Below are 24,478 nucleotides of genomic sequence, written 5' to 3'. Positions count from 1 at the left end.
TAGTGGTTTACAGTACAGGTGGAAAAACTGTTGCACTTGTAGTTGTATTGGCCGTGTAAAAATTTTTTGCTTAAAAGAAATTTTTAGAAATTTTTTTTTATTCACATTTCATGAATTACCTTAATGTGACTAAAAGTGTAATCCAACCTTTTGATTCCTATTTATCGAAATGTAAATGTTTTTTTGCCTAGCAGTTAATTGATCTAGTGTTCCAGGTTTTACTTGCAGGATATTTAGCTAGTTTGAATAAACGTAAGAAAATATCTATCCCATATAATTCCAGAGGTACGATCATTTTCCCAATTGCAGAAATATGTTATTTTAAGCAACTACATTCACAATAGGCTTCTAGTTAAGTGCTTAATACACGGAGAAAAGAATTCTGGTAAAATTATCGTATTGTATGGTAATAACACTTAAAAAAATATATGTATAATTCTGATAATAAAGCAAAATATTTGGTATTTATAAACCATTCATTTGGTAATTCTTCCGTTCATATGATAACTGTTCACTGGAAGTGCTGGTTTTCAAAATTATAGTTCTTATTGCCACACGTTTAGTAAAAAAATACAAAACTGAAAAGTAAATTTAAACGAATAAGTCATTTTTAAGCCATACTCTAAAATATCCTGAAAAAATTACCAAATTTAGCCACGATTACTAAATTTTATCTTTTATTTTAGCACTATATCTTATGGTTAATTTAACAAAAATCATTACCAAAGCGCTTCGGTAAGAATGACTGAGATTTTTGGCATTCCCATAGACCCAGAAACACAGTAAATCTAACCATATTCCTAGAGTTTTGACCATACATTTTTCTCAGTGTACAGATTTTTTGTTCATGAATGATAAAGCTTCCGCCTTCCAGTGAGGTGAACCGGGTTCGAATCCCAGCAACGGTTGCTTGATATGAATTCAGTAACCGCCTCGCACCGACCACAGTGCTGACGTGAAACATCCTCAGTGGTAGACGGTCGTGAATTAGAGTCCCCTTGTCTTCAAGTTAACCGTGAAAGGCTTTTGTGTTTTTTCTCTATATGTAACGCAAATGTGGGTTAGTTCCACCAAAAAGTCCTCCACGGGGGCATATTTCCCCCAATACTTGATTTATTTCTTCTCTTGCTTTCTAGATTGGATTCAAAATTGCAAAGCTACAAAGATGAACTGCCGTAAGCTCAAAATCGGGTCGGTTGCTCAACTACAGTTATGGAAAAACAAATAATGAAATGGTAATTCATGTAAAATGCTTTGTTTAAAAAAAACTACAAATATCACTAGAATTTTTAATTTATAAAGATTTATAAAGCTTCCTTACTAGGGCAAAAATTAATTAAGACAAATTGACACTTTGAAACAACTTGAGCACAAGAACTCAATTGAAAAAAAGAGGTTAAGATCAAATTAAATCATCGAATGTTCGTCTTACAATTAATCAGCAGCCCTACAACTTGCAACGAGAGATTCATTGTCTTATAAATACCTTTCCGAATTGTTTTCCGATAGCAACAGACATGCCAGCCAACGATTGGTCTCGACTAGTTAGGGCCTAATGATAACTATATATGGTGGTGAAACGTCAGTAGCTTCATTATCTTATGGAAGAAGAATACTTATTACCAGATCAACGAAACACACACAAAAAAAAAAGAAATAATTTTCATTCGGTGATAGAAAAGTGACGTTTAGAATAATTGGCAATTTATGCAATCTCACGTAGAATAAAAAAAAATAACAATTGAGAACAAATCAATTTCATGGCATTTTATGGATTCTTGCACTTTGGCCCCACATTTTTAAATAAATATGCGAAACAATTGATTAAACCATGCACATGAAGGATATTTTGATTTTATATAATAAAATTACGAGGAATTTAAAAGGAATTTAATGCACTTATTTCTTGTTAGTGGGATTGGTGTTTTTAATATATTTAAATATAATTAAACTGATGAATAAAAAATGGAAGTAGAGAAAAGTGATGTTTTTCAAAAAATTCTTTTTAGAAGATATTTTTCCTACTATTCCATATACATTATATATACATCATATATGCAATATATATATATATATATATATATATATATATATATATATATATATATATATATATATATATATATATATATATATATATATATATATATATATATATATATATCCAATTCGTATCCAATATATATATTCGTACCAATATATATCATATCCAATATATATATATATATCAAATATTAATCCAATTCAAACGGAGTTTAATTTAATAAAGTATCAGATCTACACTGGAAAAAAAAGTATAATCGAAACTATCAGAATATGGTAAAATTTACAGTGCTTTATGGGAACACCAAATGTTCGGTAATATTTACCGAAGCGCTTTGGTAATGAGTATACTAAAAACTAAACTCAGTGACGCGACAGCCCATAGAGGGCCAACTGTGCCCATCTCAGTTTTCTTGACCTTGGGCTCAGGAGTGCAGGAGCAGATGCTCCGGTTAGGTGGTCAGCCGAACGCGAAACCCCCAGTGTTTAGTTCCCAAGCATGCTTGGTACTCATTTATCTACCCACTAAAGAGATGAAAGGCTGAGTCAACCTTGCCTGGTCCGAGGATCGAACCCAGGACCTATGGCACGGGAACGCAAAGCGCTACCACTCAGTCACTTCAAAAAATGTGGTTTCAAAATATGTAATAAAATTTGGCATAAGTTATTATAAAATTTGGCATAGAGAATGGCATAAAAGCCATTTATTCAGTTAAATTTAATCTTCATCTTTGTATCGCTTTTAATATGTGATGAGAAGAACTTTAATTTTGAGAATCAGAGTTTTTGGTAAGCCGTTACCTTATCGAACAGAAAAATTACCAAATGATTGGCTTAAATACCGTATAATTTGGTTTTATTAACCAGAATTATGTTTCTATTTGCGAGAAATTACCATACAGTACGCTGATTTTACAATAATGTTTTTCTCCATGCAGTAACTAAAAACTGGTTAAATACTACTATCATTCTTTGGGATATAGGCTGGAGTGTAGGAAATTATGATAAAAATAAAATTTATGATAAATAATCTAGCGGACAGATTCTTTTTCACCAGAAAATATTTATATTTTTTGTAAAAATATTTTGAGAGTGTTATAATTTATTAGACTGATCGTTATAAAAGCAATGTTTATATTTAAAACTGCAAAACCTTAATATCAGAAAAATTTCATAATAACGAGAAAAAGAACACGTATACACGTTCACCATTCAAACTGAGATCAATGGAGTATCAGACTCGGTAAGTAAAAACTGGTTGAATACTACTATCATTCTGCAGAATATCTAATCAATAACACTGTGAGTAAATGATCTATGCACAGTATTTTAATTTCTGAAAAAATTACGGTTAAATTATATACTGTAATTTTTACAGTAATATTCACTGTAAAATGACTGAATCACTATAATTAAATAAATATTACGGTAAAACTGGATTTGATGAAAAAATTGAGCTTATGGGTACTTCACTCATCGCGGCATTAGCACTTTTTATCGTAATTTGATCAGGAATTTTTTACAGTGTGGTTAAAATAAAGCAGACAAATTCCATTGTATTATAAAAAGTTTATATTTTTTGTAGAAATATTTTTGTCGATTTCGTAGCTAAATTAACAGATCGTAATAAAAATTCCGCTCATTTTAAAGCTTCATATCATCTTAATACATTAAAGAATTTAACAGAATGCATGTGATTTCTTCCCAAACTGACATCAATAAAATATCTGACCCACTAAATTGATAAAGATTAAACATTACTGTCATAGTGTAGGATACCTGATACAATTTCATCGCGAGTAAGTGATTTATGATAACAATAAGGTTGATCTGGCACAGACAAATTTCATTGTAATTGGAAAAAAAGACTTTTGTAGAAATATTTTTAGCAGTTTTGTAACTTATTAAGCTGATCATAATAATAATTATTTTTTTATTTCTGAAAATTTATATCGCATGAATATCAGAAATTTTTTTTTATTTTTTAAGCAATTTTATAACTAAGAAATTTGTAATTCATGAAATCACAGATAGTTGGTTGATTATTTTGCATAATTAGGCTTCTAAGAGGAAGAACTGTAAGTTCTATTGTACAATACGATTTGTAAAACAGAATATATCATTTTACACAAAATATTTTATTTTTAGTAAAATTATATGAAATTAGAAACTTGTATTAAAACAAATTTTAATTTCTGCATATTTTTAACTAAAAAAGCATGTATTCTTTTCTTTTTTAACCAATTATTCGGAACAGCACCATTCTGCATTGATGTGAAAAAATTGGAATCTTGGGCATAAATTCAATTTCGACAATGACAATGTTATTTCCCCGAAAGTCATCTTTATAACCTATAATCTTGTTTTATTTATATGAATGCTGATTCCTTTTTAACGACATCTGTTGCTGACAACCTCTTAATTATACGTGTAAATGCATTCCCTGATTTGCCCCTCTCGGCTACTGTGGTTATTTTTTTGTGTTTTCAACCATTATTTTTTCTTTATTTTTTGTTGGAACATTAATGCTTTATACTTCAAACCACTTTCGTCTCCTTCCATTCATGTTTGGAAAATCTTGAAATTAGGCACGTGTTTTTGAGGGCTCGAAACATGCTGACTGTTATTTTCAATTGTATCTTTTTGCACTAAAGTATATTTAGGCATACGCTTTTCAATAGGAGATTTCCATTTTCGATAAAAAAAAAATACAATTTAAACCCTCCTGAAAGAAAAAGTTTATTTTAAAGTTGACCAAAAACAAACCCCGATGATATACTTAGCTTCTTTATCTTTTTCAAAAAGAAGAAGGTAATATTCTTTTTATTTAGATTTTTATTATAAATTAAATTAGTCAACTATTTTTTATTATGCTTAAATTATTCCACAGTTTATAAACCAACATTTTTCTTCATTATAACATAGCTTATGTATAACAATAAATAAATAGCTTTCATTCCAAAATAAATAATTCATGCTCCTTTATAAAGTAAACAAACACGCATGCATTAACTATTCACAAACTTTACTAAATGTCAAATCAATCATGATATTATAATAGCTATTTATTATATTTAATAGAAATAATAAAACTAAAAAAGTCAGAAAGTTATTTGAGAGAAAAAAGCAAATAATTCGCGATAACTAGTAATTTTAAATTAGCGTTTTGTTTATTTATTGAGCGAATATTTATTTAGAGACATGAGGCTAAAATATTGATGTTTTTTTTCCTCGTTCCATTTTAAAAAAACTGTTTTCAAATTGTTAATTTTTTTCATTTACTTGAATATTGTTATATATTTTTACAAGATGCTTTAATAAAATAAACTAATTTTTATAAACTGCACCTAGAAAACTAAAACATTTTGATGCAATCTAAATAAAGATCAGAGAAAAACTTAAACATCAACCAAAATACTAATATTTTTGGTAAATATTATTATTGCAATTAAATGAACATTGCTTTCTAATATAAATTATTTATTAGACATATTCTCATTATACTCTTTGTTTTTAACAAATTTAGTTTCATTGTTCTTCATATTATAAAATAAATATTTGCTTGAAATAAATCATATAACATTTAAATTTTACAATATTTCAGTATCGTTAATTCTTTTTAAAAGAAATATTAATTTTAAAGCATTTAATAATTCAATATAACCTTATCGGCGTTCTTAAACAATTTAGTAGTAATTCTTACACGGAAAAACAAATATTCTATTAACTTATATTAACAAAATAGCAATACTAGTAGCCATTTTTGTGGATTTTTATTCCTATTTTTCATTAATCCAATATTTTGAAGCAGAAAAACACTTTTTGAAATAACATCAACAAAATTTATGTCAAGTATATGCATATTATTCTACTGTTTCTTAATAATAAAAGAATTTTCAAGAGTAAAAAAAACAGAAATAAATTGTTATAAAAATAAATTGCATTGTATTTTACTTTGTAAGTTTCATCTGCGTTGTATTTAAGTCATTTTAAACCTTAATAAATTATAATACTTATAAAAGGAAATATATGATTATTAACTATTAAAATGCTTCATACCAAAGTAACTAAAAACTGCAATTTACAGAGAATTTAATGGATCTGAAAATGTCACTTCATATGGCTATAAATTCCAAAACAATGAGTAGTATTTTTTATGCATATATTATCATCTATCTAGGAAGTGCCAACATTCTTTAAAATGCCTAGTCATTAGATGGAATGCATAGAGTTTTTCTGAAAAGTATGAATTATGAGAATTATTATAAACACAATAAAAAACCAAACTAGGGTATAAGTGGTACTTTGGAAGCATCATAAGTAAAATCCTTTTTACCATAAAATCCATTTTACCGTAATATAATTTCACAGCAATATTTATTTAATTCGAGTAATTCAATGATTTTACTGTAATTATTAATGTAAAAATTACTGCATATCACATTTATCGTTCCGGAAAAAATATAGGTTCGTTATTAGTCATTCTATAGAATGTCTTTAATTTTTTATTGGTCATATGCAATTTATAGAAAAAACTGCAATTTATGGAGACTTTAATGGATCTAAAAATGCTATCATGGTTATGTCTTCTTTGTATGGAAGTAAATTTCAAAAAAAAAAAATAAATGTGACATTTTATGTATATATTATCGTCTATCTATGAAGTCCCGACATTCTATAGACTACCTAATAATTACATAAAATATTTATTCTAATTTCATAAAATCTCTTTAGGTTTTTTATTAACTATTCTATAAAATGCATGAAATACGAATAATTTCCCAATTTGAGGATCATTTTTAGGCATTGTATTTAATGTCTGTACAATATATAGAGCCCCTAATTTCATTCATTCACAGTAACATGGGCAAAACAAAAAATAAGCGCGAAATAAAAAATGAACCAGCCTCAGTAACTTTTGATCTAATGATTAGATCTCCACGTTCTAGGACTCATTCTTAATGATTCGAGAGGAGTGACCTTAAATATGTTAATTAGTTAGTGCAAACGATATTTAAGTTACGAAATTAGACACAAAAACATACTTTCTCTAAATAAGCACACCTACTTTTCAATGCATTCTGATTTCTGACCCCCAAAATATAAAGGGTAGAAGAAGGAAATACGGTCTCAATACTTTGGTCAAGAAAGCGAATAAAAGTCTGGTCCCCTTGATGTTAATTTTACTTTTTGCATATCCGCCGTATCTCGTATCTGGTTTTCAAGAAATTGAAAAGTATTACATACAATTATTTATTCATTTATCCAAAGATAATTCCATGCAAAAAATAACTTTTGGTTAATAAATTTATCATTTTTTATTATTTTATTAGGAAAAAATTTGCATTGTAAGGTATACAATTTCTTGCATCATTTTAAAGAATATAGAGTTACATGGCAAAAAACAAAATTTGAGTGAAATGGATAAAAAAGTTCCTGAACAATTTAATTTCATAAAAGTCATAGACTTAAAATTTAATTTCAAATGTGTCGTATGTTTTAAATTCGATTTCTCAGAAACTATTCAACCGATCTCGCTAAAATTGTTTATTTTGCCATTTAAAATTCCATAGTTTAAAATGATGTAAGAAATTTTATGTCTTATAATTTAAATTCTTTTCATTATTATTTAATTTTGATTATTATGAAAAATATTAAATATTTCTAAACATTTATCTTTTGCAATGAATTATCTATTATTGTGTGCAGCATTTTTCAATTTGCTTAAAGATTTCTCAATATATGGCAAAATGTGCTGAAAGTAAAATTAACATTAAGGGGTCCAAACTTTGGATCATTTACTTCACCAAACTATAATGACAATAGAATTATCTCATTTATAATTAAAAATAATAAGTATAATTAACAATAATTTGATACCTTTATTTTTATATAACTAACTTTATTTTTTATAAACATTAAAAATAAAAAGTGCAAATTTTTAAAAAATCATAAGAAGAGCTTTAAAAGAAATATTAAAAAGTGTATTTTTGAAAACATTTTTACTTAGAATACATGTATAGCGTGTTTTTATTATATCAGTATTATTATTCTGTCATTATTTTATTGTTTTTCGATGCACTTATGAATTGAATTTTCGTATTTTTAGAGCAAAAATTACTACCAAACAGAGAAAAAATTTTATAAGTGTGAAAAAAGTAATGATTATGTTAAAATTTAAATTAACTTAATTATTAATTAGCATTGGGAAATTAAAATACTTCAGTTCTACCTTCCATCGATATAAAATTGTGAATGTTTCAAAACCTTATCATTTGAAAATATGTAATCGAAACTATCATTTTCTTTACATTTTCTGCACATTATAAATTATGAAATTTAAAAGTCTGTGAAACTTAGAAGTAAAACTTTTCAAGGGGTATTATGAATTAAAAAAAAAAACTTTTAACTTATGTTAATTAAAAAGATATTTTGTGCATAGCTGCTGCATGCGTATTGTTGAAAATCTTCATTTTGATAATAAATGCATTTTTTATTAGTTATTTCATAGTTTTACTTTTACTCAAACTTTTTTTACAATTTCATAAGACTAATATTAAACCAGATGCTGAACTAGTAATAAAATCATCACAATTGTTTTCCCCTTTCATAATGCGGACAAACACGCCTTTTATTCTCGAAAGAATGTAATAACGATGATAGCCGTCTAAATCAATTCAATTAAAATATTCCACATTCCGATGTGTTTCAATTTTGAGCATATCACTATACTCAATAATAAACACACGTGGTTTTTATATTCGACTATATGTTTTTGGGAGTCATAGTTGACACATTTTTGTTTACTTTTGAGAAACCATTTCCATAATGGGACGAGTGAACTTTTTTTTTTATTTAAGAAAAAGGACAGGTATTTTTTTAAATGTTCTAAACGCATTAAATTTTTGATTTAAAATTCAATTTTAGAATATATTCTAGACTGCTCGTGATTTAAGAAACAAAAATTAGTTTAAATCACGGCTTGATTTTAAATCTCAAACGTTCCTATTTCCTTTGGTAGTCTATGCATACATGTATTTGCCATCTTTTTTTTAAATTTAAGGAGAGTCCGAAGGTTATAGACTAATAATGCTAAAGCTAACCTTTTTTAATGTACCTTTTCTAAGAATCTACTTATGTTATAGCTTTCAAATTTTGGGGGGATATTTGAGGTTATATCAGTTGCATGCTGCGATAATGTTTTAACGTTAACAGGAATACGCTTTGTGCTATAAAATATTTTTTCTGAAACTTTTTAAAAAAATTAAAAGTTCTCAGTTCATAATTTTTAATTTTTTTTTGCCAAAGATATGTATTAACCATTACCAGAATTTAAACATGTATATGTAAATATTCTGTGGAAAAAAAACTGAATATCTTATCTTATTTAAATGCTGAGAGAGAGAGTACATCGAAAAAGGCCAGTTTTAGAATTATTGGTATTTGCCCTACCGACTCCCCTGAATACCACATCTTAATTTTAAAATTATTTGGAAAATCCCCTCATAAATTTTTGATAAAAAAAAACATTTAACGCACGTTTTTTTCCTATATTTTAAGCAAAACTGGAACGATTTAATTCCTAAAAACTCTGAAAATTGTTTTAAAAGAAGTTCTTGCCTTATAATCTCATGCATAATATCTACTTTTTTAAAAATTATTTGAGAAAAATTATGCTCATTACTTCCTGAACATGATTAACATTAGTTTGCCTAAGGAAGTCATTTTGACTGTATTTAATTTCAATTAGAAAAACAATGATATATATAATGACACAATTTCTTAGAATTTTATACGGTAGATGATTTTTTTATTGTTAATATTGACTAGTAACTTGTTATATAACTGTAAATAATATAAAAAAATATTAAAACTTAATTTAAAACAAATTTCTTTACACATTATTTATTCTTTTACAATCCAGTCATTTTGACTGTTTTTGGGCAATATAGGTATATTCTAAATTTCAGTCTTTCTCGTGTTAATCAATGCATAGTATATTTAAAAACTATTTCTCATGAATTTTACTTTTATCGTCAAAATTAAAATTATAAACATGTTTAAGCAACAATTTAGTAAAATAATTACGCAGAAATTAAATAAAAACACGATCAAGAGTCTTTTGAAGTACTTTTATCATCGAAATTAAAATTATAAACATGTTTAAGCAACAATTTAGTAAAATAATTTCGTACAAATTAAATAAAAACGCGAGCGATTAAGTGTTTTTTGAAGTACTTTTATCGTCAAAATTAAAATTATAAACATGTTTAAGCAACAATTTAGTAAAATAATTACGTAGAAATTAAATAAAAACATGATCAAGTGTTTTTTGAAGTACTTTTATCGTCAAAATTAAAATTATAAACATGTTTAAGCAATAATTTAGTAAAATAATTATGCAGAAATTAAATAAAAACACGATCAAGTGTTTTTTGAAGTACTTTTATCATCGAAATTAAAATTATAAACATGTTTAAGCAACAATTTAGAAAAATAATTACGTAGAAATTAAATAAAAACATGATCAAGTGTTTTTTGAAGTACTTTTATCATCGAAATTAAAATTATAAACATGTTTAAGCAACAATTTAGTAAAATAATTACGTAGAAATTAAATAAAAACATGATCAAGTGTTTTTTGAAGTACTTTTATCGTCAAAATTAAAATTATAAACATGTTTAAGCAACAATTTAGTAAAATAATTGCGTAGAAATTAAATAAAAACATGATCAAGTGTTTTTTGAAGTACTTTTATCGTCAAAATTAAAATTATAAACATGTTTAAGCAACAATTTAGTAAAATATTTACGCAGAAATTAAATAAAAACACGATCAAGTGTTTTTTGAAGTATTTTTATCATCGAAATTAAAATTATAAACATGTTTAAGCAACAATTTAGAAAAATAATTACGTAGAAATTAAATAAAAACATGATCAAGTGTTTTTTGAAGTACTTTTATCGTCAAAATTAAAATTATAAACAAGTTTAAGCAACAATTTAGTAAAATAATTACGTAGAAATTAAATAAAAACATGATCAAGTGTTTTTTGAAGTACTTTTATCGTCAAAATTAAAATTATAAACATGTTTAAGCAACAATTTAGTAAAATAATTACGCAGAAATTAAATAAAAACATGATCAAGTGCTTTTTGAAGTACTTTTATCTTCAAAATTAAAATTATAAACATGTTTAAGCAGTAATTTAGTAAAATAATTACGTAGAAATTAAATAAAAACATGATCAAGTGTTTTTTGAAGATTAATTAAATTTTGTAGATAACAGTTATATATAATAGCCTGTTTCAAAGCCACAAATATATAACCTAGGGACCAGTTGTCTTTGCTTAAAATACTCTTGAGTCAGGAGCCGTCTCGAGTTTTGACAGAAACCAACTTAAATACAAACAAGCTAATCAGCTTTCAATTTCCCTTAAGTTGCGCCCAAAATAAATACGAAAGCTAAGCAAAAGAATTTTCAAAGAATCCTAATTCTAGACAACTAATCTCCACTAATATATTCCGACATTGTTACAAACTCTAGATTTTCTCGCACGATCGAGTTTCGAAAACAATATAGAAATTTGAAGAATTTTGATGAGAATGCGTAATACCAGTTGTTTATAAGAATGTTGTTAATAAATATATTTCGATTACTTTTAATTGCTTGGTTTTGTGTTGTTTTTGGCATTTAACCAAGAACAGTTTAGAAAATGTTCTTTTTTTGCGATTTGTCTTTTGGTGTTGAGATAAAACACTAAACGACTTGTTCCAAAAACTTTCAGTTGTTGCGCTTGTCTAATTTGACATTTATTTATGGTACTAAGATTTACTTTTTATAAGCGATTAATGCTGTTGTGTAATTGCAATTTTAGGACAGGCATGTCAACTTCAATTTGTGATGAAAACTTAATTAAACACAGTTGATTAAACCCAGAATCAGATTGAAAAGAAAAGAAAAATAAGTATTTGCATTTGTATAATGTTACACTGAGAAAAAAATATTGTTAAAATTAATAGAATATGGTAAAATTCATCATGTTTTAGGCTGTAAGGGAACTCCAAAATCCCTCTAGTTTTGCCGAAGATCTTCGGTAATGATGTTGGTAAAATTATGGATTTATAAGATAAAATTTGGTAAATGTGGTAAAATTCTGTAATTTTCATCATTATACTTCAGAGCATAGCATAAAATCCTTTATTCGGTTAAATTTTCCTTTTAGTTTTACATTTTTTACCAAATGTATGGTAATACGAACTATAATTTAACTCCTGGTGAACTATAATATAACTCCAGGTGAAGCCCTGCAAAAAATGACCAATAGAAATCAATAAAAAAAAATGTATTGATCTGTACGGGGAAATGGAACACTGATATCAATAGAGTAGATCAGTACAATGGACTGGTCATGATATATTGATATCAGTAGAGTAGGTCAATACAATGTATTGGTCTATATCAGTAGAATGGACTGATATCAGTAGAGTGTACTGGTCTGTACGGGGAAATGGAACATTGATATCAGTAGAGTGTACTGATCTGTACGGGGAAACGGAACATTAATATCAGTAGAGTGTACTGGTCTGTACGGGGAATGGAACATTGATATCAGTAGAGTGTACTGGTCTGTACGGGGAAATGGAACATTGATATCAGTAGAGTGTACTGATCTGTACGGGGAAATGGAACACTGATATCAGTAGACTGGACTGATCTGTACGGGGAAATGGAACACTGATATCAGTGGAATTGACTGGTCTCTACGGGGAAATGGAACATTGATATCAGTAGAATGAACTGGTCTGAACGGGGAAATGGAACATTGATATCAGTCGAATTTACTGGTCTGTACAAGGAAATGAGACATCATGGTCCCATCAGAAAAATAGACTGGTCTAAGTTAGGGAAAACAATATTAATGAAAGCATATTAGATAGGTTTAAACAGGAAAATGCAACATTGTTTATCTTTTTTAATATGCAAGATTTAGCTGAATTGGTCAAATGCTCTGTATGCACCATAGTAAATTTTCTACTAGCTGCAGCCAGTGGAAAATTTAATATAAATGAATAAAATATAACAGGACAGTACAAAAAAATACTTATTTAAAGCATCTAAAAATGTTTTGAATATTTAAACACTGCTTAAGTGGAAGGATAAAAGAATTATATTCTAAAAAAACATATTTCTTTATACCTACACTATGCTAGTTTTAAAGTTAACTTTAATTTCCTTTTCATATTTCCAATTTAATTTTAAATATAATTTATTACTAAATTATATTTTATTGTTTAATATAACTATAAAAATAAACTTAAAATGTGAGTTCAAGAGGGTACCTTATTGGAAAAAATTCCTGGTATAAAAAAAATCATGCCGGCGTATGAAACACCGGTTCTGGTATGATACCAGACCCAGCGTTTCATCAGCCAGTATCATACCGAAGCTGGTGTTTCACAAGTTAGCAGGATACTGGCTCCGGTATAATACCTAAATTGTAGTTTCATTATCTAGTATCATGCTAGAGCCAGCATATACTGGTACTAGTGTACTGTGCTCAGCATACTGGAATAGTGTTTTAAAAACCGGTTTATTCTTAAAACAAGCGTATCAAACTGTGTGTTACTACAGTTTGATACAGGATTGTTAGTGAACAGCTCTGAACGGGAAAATAAAACATTGATACACAATTGATAAAATAAGTTAAGTCACCTGATTTATATCGAGAAATAAAATACTGACATCAATTAACACTTTATCAAAAGCTATAGTTTGCATTATGTTTATAAAAACAAATTAACTTTTTTTTAAGCTTCTTTATAGTTAATTAAATTTTTTTAAACAATAAATTAAAATGTTAGAAAATTATTGTCAATAATTTTTGAATCAACAATACTACACAAAAAAATTTTTTGGAGATGGATGGATGGATTAGAAATGTTACTTTATAGATAGCCAAAAACCTGACTAAAATAAACAAGTCAATTTATTGTCATTTCAAGACCCCCCCCCCCCTCCATTGTGTTTGACATAGCATTCTAAGAGTAAAAAGTTTCAATATTTAAGAAAGAAAAAAATGACAGAACCATCTTAAAGTATACCATAGGCTTTAAATCCTTATACACACAAATGATATACCATTTATTTGATTTTTATCTATAGATAGCTTGTGCTAAGCATTTGTCATCTTACCAAATATGCTAAACTTGAAATTTGGCAAAACAAAAATGTTATTTTGGGGAAAGTATTGGCGAATGCTGTTTTCGAACAAAAAGAAAAATTTATCCATTCATTGTTCATTTACTCCTCCCCAACAGCAAAATGATTCTTAATTTGTAGTTGCATTTTTATAAAATAATTCAATTTATAATAAATATGCATTTTCCTACAGAAAAAATCAATCATAAAAAAATTGTTAAGATTTACCTTTGGCTTAGAATTTTAAAAACTGGCTAATAATTTTAAATCCTTAGCATGGGTTATGTATATATAGATAGTAATATCATAATTAAAGGTCAGTAATTAAAAAGAGCAGGTAAACAAAGAAAACACAACAACAGCAGCAAAATTATAATGGAAAATCATACTTAATACAATGGGAAATCAAACAGTAAGAATAACCTAATCCAAATTTGCAAAAAATTATAGTTTAAAAGTAAATAAAATTAGCATTATTAAGAGAAAATAATAAAACATCATAGTAAAAGGTAATAATATACATATAAATTTGCAGAGTGAAGAGTATATTAAGACTCGTGTAATGTAGGTATTTATAAAAAAAGTTCACATGTTTCGCACAGAACTTTTAAATTAAAACATATTTCAAATTTCGAAAAAACCGAATCACACACTCTTTTTCAATTTTCACTACTTAACACAGTCAAAATAATTCAGAGCAATAGTAACGGTTATTTAAAAATAGTATCCGGTAGAAGAAATGCTCTAGTTAACAGACTTGGCAAAGCATTGCAGAGGAGGCCTAACCAAATCTTTTTCGCAGCATCCACGTCTGGCTCATTCATTATATTTTAGTCTATCACTCTTACAATGGTGGAGAAGATATCATCAAATGGTGGAGAGTAAAAACGAGTGGAGGAAATTAACAGCAGTATTTGTGAAGTGATCAGTTTTATCATATCCAGAAATGTCGCAATGGCTCAAGGAATAGAAAGTTTGCACTGACCACAGTGCTGACGTAAAATATCCTTAGTGGTAGACGGATCATGACGCCAGACTAAATGTGACATGTTTGCCTGGTTTTCTTCTCCATGTACCCCAAATACAAGTCTTGTCATGCATTCCATTCAGCTAGAAAATTTTAAACAGAACTTATCAATGTAAAAGTATTTTATTTGAATAAGTTGTTAAAAGTTTTCATCACAATGTACACAAATGCATTCATGAAGATTTTATTACATTAAGAATAGGTTTAGCTAAAATAATTTTTAAATTTAATATTATTGATAATTTAATATTATTGAACTAATTTAACACGTTGAATGCCATAGGGGTCACCAGTGACTGGCACTGATTTTGTTTGTAGCGCCCCAGGGGTCACCAATGAACGGCGAAGCCTAGATTATTAGAAACGCATAATTAGAATAAATTTTTAATGCTCCTAATTTTTTTATATTATTATCATTACTAAGAAGAAGGTTAGAAGAAATTAGGTTGGAAGAAATTAATGCAATACATACTGAAAAAATCATTTTGGCCAGACGGGCAAGCCGTATAAAATTAGCGTGGCATTCAACATGTTAAAGAAAAGAAAAAAAAGTTAAATCCAGCTAAGATTAAATTCATAAGAAAGTGTAAGGATTGTTTTTAACCCATAACAAAAATGGAGTAAACAAAGAAAATTTAAATGCAAATAGAAAAGTAATTATTTATAAAAATAACTACTTATAAAAATAATTATTGTTTATAAAAATATTTAATAATTGAAAATTTTTTTTGCATTTGCTTGAACACAGTCAAGACAGAGTAGCAAAAAAATATTTAATTATATCATTTAGTTATACTAATAACATATTTTAATGTAATTAATTAACTATACTAATAATATAAATTTAGATTACCCAAACATTAAATTGCCTTTCAGAGAGCAAAAAAAAAATTTCACTGTATATAAAGTTTTTACACATATCTTTACCTTAAAATCAATATATATTTTTTGTAAATATTGTTATCAAGCTTCGCTTCATATTTTTTGGCTACAGTTCAGGAAAAGCATTAAAAATAACAAAAGAATTTGTGATTAACACTTAAAATATAATGCAAAGTTTAAAAATATTATACACAACTAAATAAATAATTAATTTGTTACTAACGATGATATTAATGGGAATTTATGTAAATAACATGTGAACAAAGTGTTTCGATTAAAGTCTCATAAAGAAACCCAGAAAAAAAAACATAAAAAATACTTTCTTCTCATGCAATGGATGGAATCTGTATATGATATACGAGTATATCGTAACCCTACCTATGCATGCACATGCAGTAATAATTCAAGAATAATATACATGTATAGATAGCTTAAAATATCAATAAAACTCAAGCATACGTTTTAATATTTCTGTAACTAACAAAGATGTAAAAAAAAGTAAGAAATAAAGAAAAAATTACACTTACTAAAATATTTCTCCCCATAATATGCTTCTTTCTTTCCATGACGCTCTATTGTAAACATTGAACGTAAGTCGAAGTAATGTGATTGGCTGTAACTTCAGACTGAGAAACGGAATGAACTGAGGAAAAAGTTGAAAAGGAACTTTCTCAAAATTGGGAGTGTAGGCAGCTTGATATGATTTAACGAACGATTAAAACAGATTTAACGAACGATTAAAAGTCGATTCTCGTATTTTGCATGCTCCCCTTTCGTTTCTGAATTAATAACTCCTTTTTGCTTTTATAGATTCAATTGGATTGAATTAACTATGTTTCTACAAAACAAATTTACTTATTTCATTCAAAAAAGTTTATTTTGTTTTATGATCTAAATTTATTTAAAACAAATTTCAAAAAGGGATTGAAATTTATGATGGCGAGGTTAATGTTTGAAGGTAAAAAGTTTGAGATTTTACATGAATTTTTAATTTATGTAAATGTATTTCTTTTGCTATGAAGTTGTTTGAAACCTAAAATAATTTATTTATTTTGCGAATAGTTCTAGTTTAGTATAAATTCAATAATAATAATAAATCAATAAAAATTAATAACAACTTATAATAAAATTTAAAGTGATACAATTAATAATATTTTTTTTTGCCATCAAGACTTTGATTAAAATAAATTTTGTAAATTACAAAATAAATAAGTAAATAAATGATAAACTAATAAAACAAGTTTTATTATTAAATTACTTTTATTATAAAATTACTTTTATTTGAATGACTTTAAGCAGATTTTAAAGTTATTAAAATGTGTAAAAGTTTTACTCAAAAACTTCCTTTTTTCCAAAATTATAAAATGATTTTAATAATTTTAAATATGTATTCTTTAATTAGTGCACATAGAAAGTGTACGTTTTCACTACCCTTAATATATATGTTAAGAATCCTTATAAAAATCTAAGAAATTAATTATCGGAAATCAGTATTTAATCAAGAAAAAAAAATTATAAAATAATGAAGAATTATTAACTAAGTAATCTAATTTTAAAAGGTCGTAACCTGTTAGATTTCTGGAAAAATATGTATTGTAAGCAAACGTATGTAAAGTAATTCTATAGGCACCTGTTGATGTATTAATGAAAACAAATATAGACTAATAAAATACCTATTGATCAATAATTGCTAAGTTTTACTGGTGTTAATAAAAATCTGTAGATATCAGTTCATACATTGATAAAACAAGTAGAATACCTAACTGATCAACATCTATTGATACAAGTACCCTACTGATGTCAGTAGTCATCAGTTGAAGTGTGAAATACAGACAAATATATAACAATAGAGTACCTACTGATCAATATCCATTGATACCAATACACTGCTGATATCAGTTGAAATGTCAATGGGAACAAGTACAGACCAATAGAATTCTATTGATCAATATCTATTGATACCAGTACACTACTGATATCAGTTGAAATGTCAATAGGAACAAGTACAGACCAATAGAATACCCTATTGTTCAACATCTATTGATGCCAATACACTACTGATATTAGTTGACATCAGTTGAAATATCAATAGAAACAAGTACAGACCAATAGAATTCTATTGATATCAATAAATGTTTTTATTGATTTCTATTGATCATTTTTTGTAGGGAGAATCATATGAAGGAAGAAATTTCCAAATAAATGGTTTAAATACCAAATATTTCAGTTATATTAACCAGAATTATGGTTTTTTAACTTGAAAAGTCATTATCATACAGTAATGTAATTTCACCAGAATTTTTTTCCATATATTAGGTGGACCGGAAAGTAATTCGTTTCGGCGCATTAAATATTCGTTATAGTCTTAAAAATCAATTCATTTTTTTCGATTCATATCGATTCATTTTCTATCTGGCATTGAAAGGTTGTTGCTAACGAGGGTGAATACATTATTGATTAAAAATAAAATCCTGATAACAATTATCAAATGGACCGAAACGCCATTACTTTCCGGTTCAAGTAATATAACAAAAAACTTCTCGACGTAGATGTCATTGTATAGAATCAAGCTAAAAATGAAGTTAAATATTTTTTTGAGAAAACTGGAAACTAAATCAATGTACCCAAGTCTTAGTTATTACAAATAAATAACTTAAATCGTTTAAAATAATTTTTATTTCAGGCGCAACATTATGTTTACAGTCAAAAAAAAAAGTTATGAAAAAAATCGGGATTGAGGGATCTATATTGCTTAAAGAAGGAAACTTATGTAAAACAACTGCTTTGATTAACTAGACAACTAATTATAAAAGAACCAAACTTAGAGAAAATAATTAGTGTCAGTCAGAAATAGTGAAAATTTCTAAGTTACTAGGATGACAAAAATATTGTTCTCTTACGAGTTCCCGATCCAATTCTACAGTTATATAGTTGATCTATATTGCTTAAAGAAAGCAATTTATATAAAACAAATGCTTCGATTAACTAGACAACTAATTATAAAAAAAACTTAGAGAAAATAATTAGTGTCAGTCAGAAATAGAGAAAATTTCTAAGCTACTAGGATAACAAAAATATTGTTCTTTTACGAGTTCCCGATCCAATTCTACAGTTATATTGTTCAAGACAATTTTATTGTCTCCGCTTACGTGCTTTTCCAACCGATTTAGATATTCAAACCACGAACAGTGAGACATAAGAAAGATGTTATCCAGTAACAATGTCTTCCTTTTCCAATGAAAAAGGAGGGAATAGAATTTTTTAAAGGTTTCATAAAAACATTCCGGGCGACTCAACTACCACTCCTCAAAACGCTTGAGATCTTCCTTCTTGTTCAAGATTATTTGCATGCCAGCGTAATCGTTTGGTCGTTTCAGAAACTTTATTGTATTGGTAATAACTGCACCCGCAACGGTTTCAGGTAACTGTTTTAAGACTTCTGGAAACTGCAAACGCTTGCTGAGTAAGCGAAAAGATATTTTTATGTGTAAAGGGTCAATAATTGCAGAAATTGCATCACGAACTCGTTGGTGGAATACTAATATTTTTCTGTTGGGTCTGCATCTTTGTTTATTTAAGTTGTTTCTTTCAAACTTGCTTTAAGAAAAAGAGTAGACGTAGAATATTTTATTGTATCACTAACGCTAAAAAACTGATCCATGTTCAGGTTTTTTGGCTAGATTAATAATTAATATAGTAGGCTTGTAATTTTAAACCCAATCCAAAATACAAAAAACACTCCAGGGTTAGGCGTTGAAACTAACTCGCCACCACAAAATTGAAGAAATAGTAACATTTTTCGTTCAGATTTGAATTTTTGTTTGTTTGAAACCCATCTTTTCCACTGAATTGTTAAATATTTAGGTTGAAATTACGGTTGAAGTACCAGCGATTTAAATGCGCCATCTTAAAAGTCCGTTGTACCGTAAAATCTATTTTTAACGTAAAATATTCTACCGTAATTTATTACAGTAATATAGTTAATTAGAATTATTTAATGATTTTATGTTAACTATTGCTATAAAAATCATGGTATATCATATTTTTTGTTCCGTAACAAGTCCGGGTAAAAATGGATTTTACGGCAAAAAGTATCAACACCCTGAGTGCCGGTACCTTTTTTCTCCTTTTTTCCGTAATTTCTTACTATGTTACTCAGAGAAAATAATTTGAACGTAGAATACTTTATAGCATCGCTAGCACTTAACAGCTGATTGCTATAGGATTTGTGGTAATATAAATGTCTAACATTGAAACTTTGTAATTCTGAACCCATTCTAGAAGACAAGACAAATAAAATTTTTCTCACAAATAAAATTTTTTTAAAAATCATATATTGTTAAATTATGGTATAGTTAAAATACTAATATGTATGGTATGGTTAAAATACTAAAAAAGAATTTATTGATTATTTTATAAGATGCAAATATTTTATTAAAATAGCAAAAACGTATTAATACTATTTTTAATTTAAGAAAGGTAGCCAAAGTAATCAATCGTCTATATTACAACAGTGGTTAAATTGTATACCTGTGGTATTTTAACCACCTCAACAATCATTTATTGTAAGGACGTTTTGCTAAGTGCACCAAATTATTTTAGCTATTATTTCTGTCATCTGTACTGTCATAAGCATTTAAACATCGTGTTTTGTAACAAAATTTATCACAAAACTTTTGGCGCTATTTCAAAAATGAAAAATAAACTCTTTATATTGTGTGAACCAGTTAAATTATTAAATAAATAATCCCCATTACGAACGCACATTTAAGCATAACGTTAAAAAAAATTATTTTGTTGAATAGATATATATTTACTTTATAGAATTTTGGATTAATAAATTTTCGATTTTATCGTCAATTAGAAGTCCCTTAAATATGCCTAGTTTAAATGCATATTCGAAGTTCATAATTAATATTAGTTTCATGACGAACAGCTTTAACTTTATAAGTTGGAACATTCTCTTTTATTATAGCCCCAAACATCTTCCCATAAAAATTTATAATTTACCTGTATTGTTTTAACAGAAAAAATAGCGTGTTTACTTCAAATTATCACTGATTTACAACGTTTATCATTCTTTACACTCAAGTCAGGCTGAAATAATTTAACTAAATCTATCTATTTTTGTTGCTGTTTACTTAAACAACCCCTAATTTACTTTTTCTTCTTCCACCTTATCCAGTATATCTCCTCTGAACTGATTCCATCGGGTACTTTACGAACGGGTTTCATTAATTACCTCTCATTAAGCTACATTAACGTGATAGTAGAGTCATTAATTCACCAGTTTACATCGAAAAAAAAGCTACTTTAAGAACATAAATATTCAATTTTTACCAGGTGATATTGACTCAAAGTGTTTTAAACATTTCGCCAAAATACGGGTGAAAGAGAAAAACTATTGAAGACTAAGAAAAAAATATAAACCTTTTTCACTGCCAAAAGAAGCCTACAGCTCGTTAAGCAAAATCAAAGAATCTGCTTTTTGACGTATCTTGGCTTTAAATTACTTCTAGATAATCTTTAAAAGAGTTTTTCAAATTTTTTTTCTTCTCCGGAATACTTAAACAAGGGTATTTAATAATAGCTTAGTGATATAACTGATAACAAAACAAGCCGTAAATTAAATGCGGTCGTGAATAGTTTTTTTTTTGGAAAAATAAAGCATTTTTAAAATATTTTTAGGAGTTTTATAATAAAAATATTTCTTTATTAATTTTGATTTTTTTTTAAAAAAAGGAATAAACAGTGTGAATTTTCATGCACTTGGAATTTTCCAAAACTGGTTAAGGAATCGTTTAATGTTTTTATTTCGTTTAAATGTACAAGAGAATAAAATAAAAGTATTTGGATTATAAAATAGGTTTACAATATTAATCTACTAATCTATAAAATAAAACATAAAAATACTACATGGATTTATTTTAGTTCATTAAAAAGATTATGGGGTTAAAATTTTATTAAATTGGTTTTTATAACAAAAATGTAATAAATAAATAAAATTATGCACTGAGGAAAAAATTGTGTTCAGAACTATCAGAATATGGTAAAGTTACCTTACTCAATGGAAACACCAGAAAAGCTCGTTAATTTTTACCGAAGCACTTCTGTAATGATTTTGGTAAATTTTACACTAAAATATGGTTTTATAATGCATGATGAAAGACGCCCGGTCGCTGAGTGCTCCCGTGCCACAGGTCCTCGGTTCGATCCTCGGGCCAGGCAAGGTTGACTCAGTCTTTCATCCCTTCAGTGGATCTATAAATGAGTGCCAAGCATGCTTGGGAACTAAACACTAGGGGTTTCGCGTTCGGCTGACTATCAAACCGGAACATCTGTTCCTGCACTCCAGAGCCCAAGGTCAAGAAAACTGAGATGGACACAGTAGGCCTTGGCTCTCAATGGGCTGTCGCGTCACTGAGTTCAGTTTAGTTTACACGTGATAAAATTTGATAAATGGGGTGAAGCTTTACAAAATTGCCATGATATCTTAGCTCAGGGCATAAAAATCATTTATTCGGCTAAGTTAATTTTCAGTTTTCTATTTTGTTACAAAATAAGTGATAATAGTGATAGAACCATAATTTTTGAAACCAGAATTTCCATAAATCATTTCCATATTAACGGAATAAATTTGCAAATGGACGGTTTAAGTACCGTATAATTTGCCTTTATTAATCAGAATATGGTCTTTTTTTACCAGAAATGCCATTACCATACAGTATGATGATTTTAACAGAATTTTTTCTCTGTCAGAGATAAATATATCATTAAAGTGTATTTATTACCAAGCTTTCAATAAAGATTAAAAACAAGCCAATTTTTAATTTATTTTTTCAATTTCTAGAAATCAATCCCCCCTGTTTGCTTGTTTCTATATTTTTATAATGTGCTCTTAAATGTTTCCATACTTAAAATATAGTTCAATATTACCTATTTAAGAAATTTATTAAAGGAAAGCTTATTTACATCACTAAAGGTTGAGAATCAGTTACATTGTCAATCAGTAATAATTTTTATGATATTTAAGATTATTAAAAACATTTTCTTATAAATTCTATGTCAAGTTCCCGTTTCAAAAATTATTGTTAAAAATTTTACTAACTGTGTCTTGTCATAAATTATAAGTTTTTTCTATTCTAAGAATTAATTTATATTTTGCAAGACTGGATTTTCTCCATCAAAATTTTTGATTTGTATTAAGAATAATATTCAATTACTATTGCTATTTTAATTTGATTTTAATGCTATTTAATTACTATTACAATTTTATTTTGATATTAATAATATTTAATTACTATTACTGTTTTAATTTGATATTAATACTATTTAATTACTATTTTAATTTGATATTAATGCTATGTAACAACTATTACTATTTTAATTTGATATTAATTCTTTTAACCTAATTCTCCGACTCATTTTTTACAGTAGCTCTTTAATTTAATTCTGACGTCACAAAACTTCCTTCTAAACATTTATTGGTTGACTATGTAGCTCCAAAAAATAAATGATTTGTCAAAATAACGGTTTGACGTTTTTAAAATTTAATTTATTGCTTCATTATTCTGATCTCAAAATAAAACTTAAAGCAGCAGTCACTTAAAGGAAATGCAAATATTTTAAAAACTGTTAATAAATACAAAACCATAATTACTTATAAAATTTTAATTTTAAATTATAGTCTCAAAGTCTTTTATTTTGATAACTTATAAACAAACCTTTTTTATAATAGTTGAACTGAAACGCTAATATAATATGCAAATTTTATTTATAACATCAGTTTGAGATAAGAGAAGGTTGTTAATTTCAGAATAAATTACGATTAAGATATTCCCATCGTTTTAATAATTCATAAATTTCATTAAAAATAGAAGGAGAGTGCTGAAGTTTCGTATTTATTTTAATATGAAACACTATACTGTTATCATAATTTTATATTTATGATTTGAGCACTTTCATTATATTTAAAAAATTACACAGTGTTCATTATTTTATATCTTTAGCTTTCTTACATTTCCTTGAAATTAAAGGATGAATTTATTTTCAACTGAATAAACATAATTCTTTTGTCATCGAAGACAAACAATAAGAACTAGTTTTTTAAAGAGCTTACTCAAGTGATTTATTTAAAATAAAATACCTGATTAAATGTATATTAAAATTTATATCTAACACTTGTTTTTTATTGTTGTGCAAACAATGAGTATAGCTTACAAATGTTTAATAGAGATGTTTTTATAAGGAATGTTTATGGTAAGTTTAAAAAAAATAGGTTATTCCTTTTAACGTGAATCAGCAAAAATATCTCAAGTACCCT

The 24,478-nt window shown here is 27.1% G+C and overlaps 1 protein-coding gene and 1 long non-coding RNA gene across 3 annotated transcripts in view; both read right to left on the bottom strand.

The window, feature by feature from the left end:
- LOC107449074 (inactive dipeptidyl peptidase 10-like) overlaps positions 1 to 24,478 on the bottom strand; it is a 551,160-nt gene that overhangs the window by 217,435 nt on the left and 309,247 nt on the right. The gene's annotated exons all lie outside the window — the stretch shown is intronic.
- Positions 14,017 to 17,093, bottom strand: LOC147811045 (uncharacterized). Its single transcript, XR_015433129.1, has 2 exons — positions 16,683 to 17,093; positions 14,017 to 15,356 (listed from the first exon to the last, which is right to left on the bottom strand). It is a non-coding gene; the product is annotated as an uncharacterized LOC147811045 (long non-coding RNA).

Source organism: Parasteatoda tepidariorum, chromosome 4 (genome assembly GCF_982258835.1).
Source record: "Parasteatoda tepidariorum strain Cologne lab strain chromosome 4, Ptep-v5.0, whole genome shotgun sequence".
Classification (NCBI taxonomy): Eukaryota; Metazoa; Arthropoda; class Arachnida; order Araneae; family Theridiidae; genus Parasteatoda; species Parasteatoda tepidariorum.
Note: the sequence above shows the minus strand (reverse complement) of the source record. Positions and strands in the feature narration are given on the sequence as shown.